Raw genomic sequence first — 10155 nt, 5'->3', positions numbered from 1 at the left:
GCAGAATTATAGTCTGTGAGCAATGAGGAGCCTGAAGAGATTTGTATGATGCATGGTGATAGCAATCCTTTAATAGAGCTCCTTTAATTTTCTAAGAAGGGATTCTTCCTTTAGGCTTTTTATTTTTTGGATACCACAAGATCTGGCATGTGGCACAAGATGGTTATGACAGTAACATCTGTAGCGAACAGCCTCTATGGCTGTTCAAATCCCCACCGCGGCCGGAGTGAGCTCTCATCCCCCGTCCCAGCTCCTGCCAACCCAGCGGTTTGAAAGGTAACAAAAAAGTAGATAAATGGGTACCTGCCCTAGGTGGCAGGGGGCACCCACCTCCTGGTTCCGTGCCAGGAGTGTTGGCGTTGGCAACGGAGACAGCAGCGGCAGAAACAACAATGGCGGCGGAGTTCCTGGCGACCAGACCTGACAGAGGCGGAGTCACGGCGATGTGGGCGCAAGACGGCACAGCACGGCAGGAGCCTGAAGGACGTACGCCGGAAGCTGCAGCCGTAAAGCAGTCGCACGCAGAAGAGGAAACATCGAGCCTCCGGAGGTGGTCGCCGGCTACCTGAAGACGCCAGCATAATACTTGTAGCCCGCCGAAGAAGAGAGAATGCGCCGCCAAAGGGTGTCGGTAAGTTGTCCCCCCCCCCCTGAAAATGTGTGGCCCTAGGTAGGTTAACGACTACTATACTAGTAGTACTCTGTAAACCGCTCTGAGACCCATTAGGGGTCATGGGCAGTATATAAATCCCATGTAAATAAATAAATAAAAATAAAAATATGACATTGACAGTGCAATTCTATGCAGAGTTACTCCAGCGTCTTCACTGGTTTCAATGGGAATAGACTGAAGTAAGTGTATTGCACTATAAAAGTAGCATCACAAAAGTGTTCAAATTGTCTTTTCCCTTGATTTCCTTCTGGCAAACTGACAGAGTGATGAAGATGTGTGCTTTCATGCAGCTGAATAGTGTACTTTCAATTCACTTTCAATGCATTTTCTTTTTTTATTATTCTTTTTTATGGTTTTCCACATATAAAAACACAGAATGCTGAGGTGTATCTTAACTAAAAGAGAATCTTCCTTCCATTATCCCTCTAGCTATCAAATCAGTAGTTTATTTTTGTAGTGTCTCTAATGATTTCAAATTATTTTTGCTATCTAATAAATCTTCATATCTCCACAATGTATGTGTAGTATATACTGTCCGTTTTATAAATGTTTCCAAAGGCGAAACCTACTCAGGGGTTTTAATATAATAGTGTTGTTTTATTTCTTCCCATGTTTTTATGAGTACCCTCTAATCCAACAATGCTTAAAGTTCCCCCTATCCTTACCATACCAAACGCATGCATACCATCCCATTAACAAGCCATGGCCTTCTAGTTTTAAAGTTCTTACATTGTCCAATGTTATCCAATCTTTTATCCATTCCAAATATGTTGCTTTATAGCATAGGCAACAAATGGGGGTGTGTGTGTTTGCAGTATAAAGTGACAAAAACAAGTAGAACTACTGCAATTATGCAATCAATACTTATAATAACATCTCAGTGAATACAAAATTACAAATCACATACTAATAATAACATATTTTACAGATGAAAAAGTGAGATGAGATGGATGAAATTCCCCAGAGTAGATGTTTCGTTTCGTTCGTGACGACTTCTTCACACATCAAACCTCATACAGACGTGCCTTCATACGATCACAAAACTTTCCAAATGGATATTTCTTAACTCCTACAAGTTTCTGATGTTCGTTCACATTGTATTATCAAACCATGGTGTCGATTGCGGGCCCAATCCACCTCTTTCCTTCCTATCTTGCATTATCTTCAGCTTTATTCTGGCTCTTTTGGATTGCCAAATAAATTGGCTTATTACTTTATCTAAATCTTTAAAGTATTGCTGGTTTCTCAAAATTTGGAACAGTTGAAAGAGGAATATAAGATGCAGAAGAATATTCATTTTAACTGTTGCTAATCTGTCCATTAAAGATATTTGCATCCACTTCCATTTCTCCAAGTCCTTCTTAATTTCTGACACAAGTTTCTTATAATTATCCTCTAATAATGAGCTACATCTGTTAGATACAGTAATTCCTAGGTATTTAAGTTTCTAGGAAACCTCAATGCCCAAAAGTTGTGTTTGGTCTTTCGTGCAATTTTTAAAGGTAATTTTGTCTTTTTAAATTTGATTTTAAAGCCAGCTGTCTGCTCAAATTGTAGCAAGGTAGCTAATAATTGCTTTGAGGAGGTCAAATATTATTCTAAAATAAAAACCAGGTCATCTGCGAAAACCTGCAGTTTGAATTCATCCCCTTTCACTTTAAGACCTTTAATTAAACTATCTTCTCTCGCATATCATTTAATGTTTCCAGTGCAAAGATAGAAAGTTAAGGAGAAAGTGGACACCCCTGTCTAGTCCCTTTCAGTATCTCAATACTTTGCATTGAATCTCCATTAACCAACACTTTAGCATATTGTTTATCATAAATCGTTCTAATCATGTAATAAAAGTCCTTTCCACAAGCCCACATTTCTAATTTTGCTAGTAAAAAGTTCCAACTAAGATTATCAAATGCTTTCTCTGCATCAATAAAGAGTAGGGCCATCTGTTTATCAGGATGTGCGTCGAAATATTCAAGTGTGTTCATATAGTCCTCATGTTGTTTCTTAGTTGTCTTTTTGGCAGAAACCCTGCTTGGTCTTGATGTATTATTTGAACAAGTACTCTTTTTAGTCTTGTTCCTAGTATTGCTGCGTAGATTTTGCAGTCTACATTTAGTAGAGAGATTGGTCTGTAATTACTAATCTCCTTCTTGTCTGTGTTTTGTTTATGAATTAATGTAATTAGAGCTTCATTCAAAATTAGGAACTTTCCTCATTTGAAGAATATTTTGCATTGTGGATTTTAATGGTAATATTTTTTGGTCTTCAAAGGTCTGATAGAATTCTCCTGGTATACCATCAGGGCCTGGTGTTGTTACCTCTTCAATTTTTTAATAATTTCTGTAATTTCAAGGATTGTAATCGGTTCATTTAAGATTTTCTTTTGGTTTTCTGTAAATTTCTTTTTATTATGTTTTTAAAGAAAGTTTTATTTCTTGTTGATCTTCATCTTTTTGTTGATATAAGTTTTTATAAAAAGTCTCTATAATGTTCTTCAGATCTTTGGAAATAAAATTTTCTTCTCCATGTTCATTTCTTAAAGTCCTTATATACTTTTTATCTCTTTCTTTTCTTAATTTATATGCCAGCCACCTCATTGGTTTATTCGCATTCTTGAAGTAATATTGCTTTGTGTAAGCAAGTTTTCTTGCTAATTCCTGAGACAGGAGACAGTTCAACTGGTGTTGTAGCTTTGTTGTTTTCCCACAGTTTACCTTTGTGTCTAGAGAATAAGGGTGATTTTTAGTTTCTCATCCTAGTTCTTTGGACTTCAAAATTTCTGTATTGATTTTGCTCCCTTCTGTGTATTGGAACCTTTGAGTATTTATTTTTATTTCATTTTCTGTTTTCTCATATTAGTTTCTCCTCAGATATATTTTTCCAGCATTATCTGCAAACCAACAAATCAATAGTATATGTATAAATTATGTGCACTATATTTTAATTCTGTATACTATATTTTAAACAATCTGTATAACATGTGTACAGCATGCATAAACAATACAAACAAATGTACAAAACCAATTGTTTATAGGGAGTGGAATTGTTTGTAAGAAGGTAAGCTTCATATATCAAAATTCACTTTTTAGAAATATAGCCATTTTTAGATACAGCCATATAACCATTCCCTTTATTCTCTTTTCCCCTTTCAGAATAAGAATTTCTCTTTGATTTCTCTCTGTAGTTTTCTGTTACTGTCCTATTCAGACTTTTATAACTTCATCCCTGATAAGTTTTTTTTAATGCTATGTGCCATAGAGTGCTATACCTGGAGGGTATGGAGATTTGGGGAGAGATTACCTGGCACAGAGCATCAGTAGAATAACATTCTGCAATTTTGTAGAAGAACCTCACTTCCTGTCCCTCCTTTTGTTGAATTTCTATTCTGATCAAAACAGAAGTGATTCAAAACAGACTCCAGATTCCTAAAAGGAGAAAAAGGATTTTTAGATTTCATGGAGAAATTTGGTTAAAGAAGAATTAAAAGAATTCCTCTTAAAACACTAGCTTTCTTCCACAGAAATGTCCAAAGATCCATGAAACTAGATCAACTTTCTTCATCTGAAAAATGAAAATGGATTACTTTTAATAGATGTTGCCATATAAAATGTGAATTCCAGAAGAAAACTACATTTTCCCTAATCCTTTCATTTCAGTGAAACTTCTTATGGAAGCCATACTCAGTCAATACCACACATTAAATGGAAGATTATGAAGCAATGGGAAGCAGTGTTAATAAGAACTGTAAGATATTGGAAATGTGAAAAATGCAATGTCAAAAATATGATGACAGCACTCTAATAAAACAAGAATAGTTGTCAGTTCAACTTGGCTATTGCCTGTTTTAACACACCTTTTATCCATTAAAATATACTGCAGAGTAGAAAATTATGCAACTATACTGTATACGGGGATGTTTCATTGACAATATCAGGACTTGGACAAACTTGATTACAAATCAGATTCTTTCCTGCCTTGGGTTAAAATGTGATTGTGGCATGGTATTGCAGAGATCAATCAGCTTGATTGATGTTGTTATGACCCATAATAATGTTATCCATTACATGAGCCAAAGAGCCAGTTGCATCATTTATAAAAGGCATGCAATTTGTGTGATAGGAATACTAATGGTGCATAGTAACTCAAACAAATGAGTACTGTGATTTAGGAAAACCATCAAGCAACTAATAAATCAGTAACATAGCTTTTAATTCAGATGCTTGATTTGTAAATCAGTCATCTGAATTTTAAACATGTATGACTTATATACCAATCAGATTATTTATTATGGTTATTGGTCATTACCAAACATTATAGCTATATAAGATTAAATTTTAGGAAATGAATGTGCATCAGTAGTGTTCACATGTATAAACAAGTGCAACATCTTTAATACAAATTACCTACTATTTGAGACCAACCTTTTTCAGCAGATCCCTGGTTCCATTTCTTTATCATTTCAGAAATTCTCTTAGCACTGTGTTTCATTCCTCCTTAGTCCTGTTTTAATTAAAATTGCATCAAGATTTTTGGTGCAGTTTTTGTTAAGTGTGCATACATTCATGCACATGCATTGAAGAAACATGGCAGAAAAAGTCTTAATATAGTCATGCATACTCTCATCCTTGTTTATTAAGGAGCTTAGAATGGCCAAATGGTTGGGCAAATAGTTGCAACGCAAATGGAGGGAAACACAAAATCAATGTGACCAAACATGTGTCTACTCTGTGAAAGTGAAGTGAGCTCAATTCTCCACCACTACTGACTTTGTACAGTGATGTCTGGTTGTTTTTGTTGTTGTTTTAATTTAGGCAGCTAGAGATGTAGATCTGGAAAACATGTAGATGCACTGTGACTGTTAAAATGTGTTTTTGGTTCACATTCAAAATATGTGATGATCTAGGTGACATGATGAGTTCAGTTCAATTGCAAGATGCTGCTAAATTTCAGTCTGGTCCTTTTTGTATGGATGACTTTCAGTTGGTGAGTTCTGATGAAGTGAAGAAGCTGCTTTGAAGTAATCAGGATGGCATTGTTCAGGTAGGTGTCAGGTAACACACTCTTCTCTATGGGGGAGTGTAGTTCCAACTGCTTTAAAAAAGATTGTCATGAGACCCTGCCTGAAACCTGGACCCAAATAACCTAAATAACTACTCCTGATGGCCAACATTCCATTCTTGGGCAAGGAGCTCAAATGGGTGGTGGCTATGTTGCTCCAGGCAGTCTTTGAGGAGACAAATTATATAGATGCATTTCAATCCAGATTTAGGCCTGGGTTTGGGATAAAAATGACCTTGGTCACTCTGTCTGATGATCCCCATTGGAAGAGTGACAGAAGTGCATGCCTTTTGGTCTCGTGGGACTTTTGATGGCATTTGATACCATTGACCATGGTAGCCTTCTAGAGAGATTAGCTGAGTTTGAGTAAGTAAACCATGCTCTGATGGCTCTGGATTTACATGACTGGCAGATTCCAGAAGCTGCTGCTAGGGAACCACTGCTCAGTCCTCTGGCATTTTTGGTATGGGATCATGCAGGAATCCATCTTGTCACCTGTAGTGACATGAGATGGATGGGAAAGACTGTCAGGGGATTTGGAGTGATGTGCCACCAACGTGCAGATGAAACACCAATGCTATTTTACTTTAGCAGGCATAATGAGTCTGTCGAAGTCCTGCACAGGTGTCTAGAGAAGTTAATAGCATGGATAAATTAGGTCAACTAATTGAAGGGCTACTAACTTCAAGTTCAATCCAGACAAGACTGAGGTGGTGTGAATCATTTGATAAACTACTCAAGGACTGCAAAGACAGCCTGTCCTGGAAGGGTTTCACTACCCAAAGGAACAGATTTGTAGCTTTGCAATGCTGCAAGATCCAGGCTTATGGTTAGCAATTGAAATTACAGGTCTCCTGTGGATCAGTGATGGCAGTCACTCTCCCCGGACCTCAGGGGAGTGGCTCGCACACCAGCGGTATGGAGGGGTGCTACCTCAAGTAGCACTCACACGGAGCCTTTGTGATAGGCTCCAGGCCAGACTTCACATTCCTGGGATCCCAGATCACCGCAGACTGTGACAGCAGCCATGAAATTAAAAGACGCCTGCTCCTTGGGAGGAAAGCGATGGCGAATCTAAACAGCATGATAAAAAGTAGAGACATCACCCTGCCAACTAAAGTCCGCATGGTCAAAGCAATGGTATTCCCAGTAGTCATGTATGGCTGCGAGAGTTGGACTATAAGGAAGGCCAAGAGCCGAAGAATAGAGTCTTTTGAACTATTGTGCTGGAGAAGACTCTTGAGAATCCCTTGGACTGCAAGAAGATCAAATCAGTCAATCCTAGAAGAAATCAACCCTGACTGTTCCCTGGAAGGCCAGATAATGAAACTGAAGCTCAAATACTTTGGCCACCAAATGAGAAGGGGGCACTCACTGGAGAAGACCCTGATGCTGGGAAAGATTGAAGGTCAAAGAAGATGGGGATGGCAAAGGATGAGATGGCTAGACAGTGTCATAGATGCAACAAACATGAAATTGAGCAAACATCAGAAAACAGCGGAAGACAGGAAGGCCTGGCATGATGTGGTCCATGGGGTCGCGAAGAGTCAGACTCGACTGTGCGACTGAACAACAACCAGGCCAGAGGGCTTTTGAGGGGCAGCCTCTTCGATGGCTCAATGCTGGAGAATTGAGGCTTCCCTCCGCCCTGACAGTCCTGCTGCTGTGTGGCCCCTGTGTGGCACAAGCTGATTTGCCTGGGACAAGCACTGGAGATCGATCGGAAAAGCGATTAATGCAAGCGAGGTCAGAGAAATGACCAACAATGAACGTGAGTTCAAAATAAGCGAAATAATTTAAAAGCGAACTACCCCCCCCCCCCCGGGGGAAAAGCGCAAAGAGGGATGCCTCTTATGCGAATGGACAGATAAGCGAAATGAAGGGGTGGGGCGGAAACAAGCAGCAATCTTGTTTTGATAGACTTACTTAAGCGCTGGCATTGAGGCGACGATTTTTTGAGCCTGTGAGAAGCTGTTTGGAATTGTAAACAATCGTATAAAATGGCAGCCTCGCAAAGAAAGTTTAAAATGAAACCGGCGGGTAGCCAGAGTTCAAAACTGGAATGGGGGAGCAGACGTCATGAAAATGTTAGCGGATATGCTCAAGCTGTTGGTGGAGCAACTCGACGGTATTAACCAGCAACTGACTTCCTTGAATCAAAACTTCACATCTCAGCAGCACCAACTGGCAGAGATAGAGAAGAAGGTGGAGCATGCGATTGAGAGAATTAAAGAGATAGACACCACAAATAAGAAAATGAAGAAAAGAATGGGTGAAGTTGAAGCAAAGCAAAACTTTCAAGAAAACCATTTGCTACAGCTACAAATTGAAAAAGCCAATGTGATTCTCAGATTCCAGGGAGTGCCTGAATTGGAAAAGGAGGATCTGAGGAAGCTTCTCAGCGAGATTATTGCCCCAGCAATAGGCTCAACAGCAGATGAACTAGTAAAAGAGATGGAGACTGCCTATAGGGCATACTCCAATTATATTAAAAAAAATAGCTTGCCTGGAGAAATTGTGGTCAGATTCTCAAAAAGACAGACCAGAGATGCTATTTTAAAAGTGACTTCAGCAACTCCACTGAAACTGGGGAATACAAACATTAAAACTTTAAAAGACATTCCATTTGAAATTCGCCAATAGAGAAAAAGCTATAAGGACTTAATTTATTTTCTTCAAACCAATGGAATTTTGTACAGGTGGGCGATCCCAGAGAGTGTCATCTTTAAAATCAACAACAAAAGAGAAAAGATTGACTCCATTTTTAAAGCCAAAGAATTTTTGAGACGCCAGTTGGAATTGGAGGAAGAATCCAAAGAGGAAGAATCAAAATCAAGTGACTCTGCTACCTCTGGAACGGATTAAGACCCTGCTGTGGAAATGGATGCAGGCACAATGAAAGCTACATATGATTTCAGAGACAGAAAACCGAAGTAAAGGCAGAAGGACTCTGAAAATGGCCTTTTGAAGCAAATAACAAGAAGATGCTCAGAAAGTTCTCTCACAATAACTAATATACTAACATTGAAGCCAAGACAAACAAGAACTCTACAAGTATATTGTTGTTCTAACACTTTTATTAATAACACTTAGATTAACACGGTCTCCTCCTCTTGGGTTTTTAGTATAGTGTGGTTATCTTTCCTTTATCCTTAGCTTTTAGTCCCCTTCCCTCATATTTTCTTTGGTAGTCTAATATAAAAATAATAAAAATATCCCTCCGGGGATTTCAAAATAAAATAAAATAAAATAAAATAAATTACAGGTCTCTGTGGCACATAGTACTTTTTATCAACTTGGAAGTGCTGTGGGATTCTAGCTGATGTCTCTCATATGGCATGTAGTAGCTAATGGTTCCTCAAAAAGGGTTATCCGGATACATCCAGGCCTGATTACTGTAATTTAATTTAGTTGCCTTTGACAACTATGTAGAAATTCCAGTTGGTCAAAACTGCAGTGGGCCAGCTACTGTTGGTTATCAGATTACCTGCTATGACAAGAGACCTCTTATCTCTCCTCAAAAAAGAACCTCTATGGTAAAACCATATAATAGTGTCATTTGCCCCAACCCACCTTCTCCTTTTCCCACTAAATGCCAGCCAATGGCAACCCTAGTCAGAGGACAGATAGAGGTAAAGATCTGCACTGAATAAAGGGAAAGACCTGTACTGAAAGCTCTGCATTGTTTAACTGTCTGTTTCTGGGCACAATTCAGAGTACTGGTTCTCTTGTTTAAATGATTTGGGCTAGAGTACTTAAAGGGCCACTTCCTCCTGTATTGTTTAGTTTGTCACTTAGGATTCTTTTCTCACACCCTGCTCCCCCCCCCCTGCAGTTGTGTGGAAACAAAATATAGGCCTTTTCCAGAGGTGCCATCTCACCTTTGCCTCACATCTACCTTACTCAGTTTTAGGAGCTAGGCCAGGCCAAAACATTTCCTCTGTCTTTAACTGAAGAATTCCATATATTTGACTGTTTTTATGGTCTGCTTTTAGCAGGACTGTTTTAGAAATCTCCAGTGCCTTGACTTGTTTTCAATGTTTGTTCCTAATGATTTATTTTATGGCTATCAGGGGTCTTTTTGGAGCCGGAGTGTGCCAGAGTGCTGCTCCGGGAGCCCAGGAGCTGGCACAAATGGCGGTGGCAGCAAGCCCTGCCCCCAGCTCTCTGCGCTGTGGTCCGTCGCTGGGCTCCCAGGGCCCGCACCAGAGCGCTGCCGCCCCAGGGAGACCAGAGAAGGCCTGTTGATGCCTCCCTGGGGTCCGCGCCGGAGCGCAGCGACCCCAAGAAGACCCCAGGGAGCCTCCCCCATCTCTTTGCCCTCTTTCTTTCCCTCCTTTCCTTCCCCTTTACTTTTCTTTCCCTTCTTTTCTTTCTCTCTGTCCGTTCCTTCCTTCCTCTCTTTTCCTTCTTCTTTCCTTCTC

This window comes from Gekko japonicus, unplaced genomic scaffold (assembly GCF_001447785.1).
Source record: "Gekko japonicus isolate JY-2015 unplaced genomic scaffold, Gekko_japonicus_V1.1 scaffold403, whole genome shotgun sequence".
NCBI classification, from domain to species: domain Eukaryota; kingdom Metazoa; phylum Chordata; class Lepidosauria; order Squamata; family Gekkonidae; genus Gekko; species Gekko japonicus.
The sequence above is the reverse complement of the archived record's forward strand: the minus strand, read 5'-3'. Positions refer to the sequence as shown.